Source organism: Macrotis lagotis, chromosome 7 (assembly GCF_037893015.1).
Source record: "Macrotis lagotis isolate mMagLag1 chromosome 7, bilby.v1.9.chrom.fasta, whole genome shotgun sequence".
In the NCBI taxonomy this organism is placed as follows: Eukaryota; Metazoa; Chordata; class Mammalia; order Peramelemorphia; family Peramelidae; genus Macrotis; species Macrotis lagotis.
The window spans coordinates 179079765-179084632 of NC_133664.1; the positions used below are offsets into that span (position 1 = coordinate 179079765).

General features: G+C 37.5%; 1 pseudogene; it reads right to left on the reverse strand.

Annotated features, from left to right (window-relative positions):
- Positions 1–698: 698 nt before the first annotated feature.
- On the reverse strand, positions 699–4640 carry LOC141493184 (DNA repair protein RAD50 pseudogene; annotated as a pseudogene).
- Between the last annotated feature and the right edge of the window lie 228 nt (positions 4641–4868).

Sequence of the window (4868 nt, forward strand, 5' to 3'; positions counted from 1 at the left end):
CTCTCTCTCTCTCTCTCTCTCTCTCTCTCTCTCTCTCTCTCTCTCTCCTTCCTTTTACCATGTTCCTCCTCAAAAGTATTGTGCTTCTGACTTCTCCAACCCACAATCTACCTTCCCTTCCATCACTGCTCCCTTGCTCCATTCCCATCCTCTCCTACTTTACTACAGATAGATTTCTATACCCAATTGAGTGTGTATGTTATTCCCTCTCTGGGCCAATTTTGATGAGAGTAAGCCTTACTCCCCCCTCTCCTACTCTACTACAAAAGATTTTTCTCACCTCTTTATTTTTTGGGTTTTTTTTTTAGGTTTTTGCAAGGCAAATGGGGTTAAGTGGCTTGCCCAAGGCCACACAGCTAGGTAATTATTAAGTGTCTGAGACTGGATTTGAACCCACGTACTCCTGGCTCCAGGGCTGGTGCTTTTATCCACTACATCATCTAGCCACCCTTTCTCACCTCTTTATGTGAAATAACTTATCCCATTCTATCTCCTCCTTTCCCTTTGTTTCAGAACATTCCTTCCTCACCACTTAACTCCATCTTTTTTTTTAATTAAACATCATTTTTATTACATTCAAACTGTCCAGAAATGTTCAGAAGCTCAGGTCTGGGCGGCTTGAGGCAACTAGCAGGTTCTTGTCATTCTTGCTTGTCAAAATACAGAAACACTGAAAGGCAGAGATACCTAAAAAGACTTTAATGAACATAAGAGCTCAGGGAGCTGACATTACATTTGATTATCTCTGAGCACTGGTCAATGTTCTTTGTAATCCTGTAGAATTTCTCCACATACTCAGAACGACCCAAAAGTTCCACGAAGTCTTCATCATGGGTGATTACAAAAAGTTGGAAGTTGTGCTGTTGAAAACGACTTTTTATTATTTCCACCAGTGCATGTGCAAGTGATTCAATGTTTTCTCTATCAAGATTTGTTGTAGGCTCATCCAAGGCAAGAATGCCACAGTTTAAACAGAAGGTTTCTGCAAGGGCCAAGCGAATGATAAGAGAAGCAAGCACCTTCTGCCCAGCACTGCACCATCCTCGCATATCCAAGGCTGTATCTCCTTTTAGCATTACTACTCTATAGTTGTAACTCCTCCTTTTGTCAGAAGCTGAAATGTTTTCATCTGTATCAGATCGAATTTCTATGTATTCAATATCTTGGCCTCGGTAGGTACTTCGCCAAAGATCACAAATAATTTTATTGATTTCTTCCATTTTCATGCTATGAAACTTCATTATTGCATGGTCCAGTGCCTTGTAATAAATGTCGAGGTCCTTGTTCACAAGTTCTGTTATTCTCATCACAATCATCATTTCTCTATACTTTTCCTCAGCATCACAAAACTGTGGTTCCCACAGTTCTCTCTTAAAATGAATAATTTCTTCCTCATAGCCTTTTTGTCATCTTAATGCTAAACTGTGATTTCTTTTCAGTGTTTCTATTTTTTCTTCTAATGTCTGATATTTATTTTTCAGTTGTAAGACCTGCATTTGTCCCATCTCCTTTAAGTGCCACTTTCTTTCTTCTTCAACTTCTTTCAGTTCCTCATTTCTCTTTCTCAGAGTAAGATTATCTTGTAGCCACCTTTCTTGCACCTTTTGCATATCAATGTCTTGCCTCATTGTTCCCATTTCCTTACTTATTTTATCTTTCTGTTTTTCACATTCATTTAACTGACTTATTGCTTTATTGAGTTCAGCTTCTTTTTTCATTTTGTAGCTGTCTTTTCCATCTTGAATATAGTTCTCAATGTCTTTCATATAATTAGAGATGTTTTTAACCTTCTCTTTGATATCATTTATTTTTTCCTGCACAGCACTGTTACTTGTATTCTTTTTGTTAATTAATTATTCTTTTTCTTGCTGCAGTTTTCCAAGAGTGGCTTCCAAAGGACATAGTTGTTCTTTTGAATCTTTTATTTCTCGATGTAAGGACTGAACTTCTGTAGTCAATTCTACTGTCTGTTCCTCCAGTTGCTGTCGATGTTGCAAATTACTAGATATCTGAAGTTTTTCTGATTTAAGTTCATTTACCATACTTTTTAGGTGTTGGATTTGTTCTTGTTGATCCTGCATAAGCTTACGATGCAACTCAATTTTACTGGAAACTGTGTCCAATCTATGCTGCTTTTCTTGCTTTTCCTGGTTTACTTGTTGAACAGTTCAATCCAAATCTACTCCTTGTAGTTTAGCAACTTGTTGTGCAATTTTTCATTCAACATGTCGAAGTTCCATCTGTAATCTTTCCATGATAGTAACAACTGTTAAACATGCTTTAGCACTTTCCTCTTCAGGTATTATTGTACCTAAGAGAGTCTCTTGTTCTTCTATTTCACCTTTTAGATGTTGTGTATCTCTGTTCACATTCTGTAATTTATTCCTCAATTCTGGTATTTCTCTTTCCTTCAAGTCAATTATGTTTTGTCTTATTGGTTTAAGTCCCATCATTTCATCACGTCTTTTTTCTCTTCTCTTCAACTCAGCTTCTGTTGACTTGAGTTTGTCAGGAGCAAGGCGTAGCTTGGATTGCAAGTCACTTATCACATCTTGTAGTTCAGCCTCAGTCTGAAAACTCTTTGACATACAGGGCAACATGATTGGTTTTCATCAGTTAGCTGAGTAATAAATTGGGAGTAAACTGCTGTTGCTCCAGCTAGCATTGCTAGCTGCTTAGAAGATTTTTCAATTTCATCCATTAGTTTGTCCAAATCACTTTCAAAATCTTGACTCCCACAAATATCAAATAGTTTGTCTTCATATTTGGACAATTGTTCTTCCTTCTGCTTGAGTTCATTGTTGATGTGATTTTTATTTTGTTCTGCCGAAGCTAGTTCTTTATTAAATTTGGCAAGTCTGTCCCTTGTCTGATTAATTTCTTTTGATTTACTATGAAGCCAGTCTTCAAGTTGTTTTTTGTTGGGAAAATAGCCTAACAATGACATTAATTCATCATTGTGTCTAGATTTTATTTTCCTTATTTGTTCATCTTTGTCAGCTTTGTCTCTGGTCAGCATTTCCATTTGAGTTCTTGTCATGGTGTGGTGGTTTAATTGTTCCATTTCCTGGTCTAATTTATGAAGGTTTCTGTCCAGGTCTCCTTTCTCCCGTAATACTGCTGGTACTTCTTATTTTAGTGCTGCTATATTACAATTTTTCTCTGCCTTGCTAAGTTCAAGTTCAGTTTTTACTAGTTCCTGGTCCAATTCAAGAATTCTGTCCAAAGATCCCTCTAGTTCTTGCAGTTCATATTTCACATTTTCCAGTTCTGTCTATTTCTTATTTTGAATTTCCAATTTCAGTTCAATTATTCTTTCCAGGCCAGTTTTCTTATCCCTTATTTCATCTATCTGTTTCTGTTTCATATTTTCTTTTCCTGAAAATTCATTCATCATTCGTCTATTAGTTTCTGTTTCTCTTTCTTCTATGTCCTTCACAAGTTTCTGAAAATGTTTAATTTGTCCTTCATTAAATGGTGCTCTCTCATAACCATCTAATTCTAAATGAGTGGCCAAAGACTGTATTAATGAATCTCTAGCTGGGATGTTCTGTTGATGGCGATCTGCTTGTAGTTGTAGACAACCCTGTTCCACAAGCAGTTCTGATTTTTCATGATTCAGCAGTTTAGACTCTTTATTTGTTCTGTCCAGCTCTCGCTGGCAATCAATCAGTCTCCTTTCCTTTTCTCTCACTGTTCTCTGGTGATTATGGCACATATCATTTAGCTGTTCATCAGTCCCTTGAAATACCTTCTCCATTTTCTGTTCTAGTTCATTGTTGTCCTTTTCCATTTGCTTCTTTCTACTATCTAGAGCTTTAATGTCATTGTCAACTCTCACTATTTTAGAAAGATTCTGTTCAATTTCTTTTAGATGAGTCTTCAGAGGTCCAAGCTCATTATCATAGGACTTTGACAATCTCCTTAGATGATGCTAACTGAGCTTCCTTGCTGACAATCTGACCACGAATCTCACAAGCTTTTTCCATATTCTGTTTCAGGTACTTTAGTTCAGTCTGACATGCCTTTACCCGCACACTTTGGGTGAGACGTACTTCAGTACGAAGTGTCTCCAAAGCTTTAATATACGTTGTTGCTGAGAAGATTCATCAAATTTCTGTTTCAGGGCTTTCCTTTCACTTAAAGGCTAATTGGAATCTTCTTGATGGCAGAAAATAACATTATTGAGTACAGATTTGGAAACTCCAAGGGAACTGATCATCTCTTGGTCAATTTCCGCACACTTAGAGCTGAGGCTTACCTTTTCACCATGCTTTGTTCTAGTAATTACTCCTTCCAGTGTCTTAAATTCTGTCTTTTTACTTTTCTGAGTACACACCATTGACCTTTGCACAGCTACAAGTTCCCCATTGACATGACGAAACTGTAGACGAATCTGAGCTTTAACATCTCTTTCTTGACCAACCTTTGGATCATAAACAAATGCATTTCCTTTGGTACCAGGAGGGAAATCTCCAGTAGAAATATACTTCAGACATTCAATGATGGTCATCTTGCCTGCACCATTGGGTCCAACCAAAATTGTTAAAGGACTGAAGAAAGTGATCACTTGCTTATCCTTATCCTCTATTCCAAAACTCCTCACACCCAATTATGCTCATCTTTTCCATCCTAGACATATTTCCAGTTTTTTCTTTTTTCAATATCAAGCATTTTGATTACCGGCTACTTTCCTAGTGCCTGCAGAGGGCTGGGATCAGACTAGATGACCCCAGGCCAGCCAAAGGCCAATCTGTCCAATCACACACTGGAGCCTCCACCCCCCATCTTTTTAAATGTATTAGCCCTTCACATTCAACTCCCATCTGTGCCTTGTCTATTTATACTTCTTCTTCCTGCCTTAATAA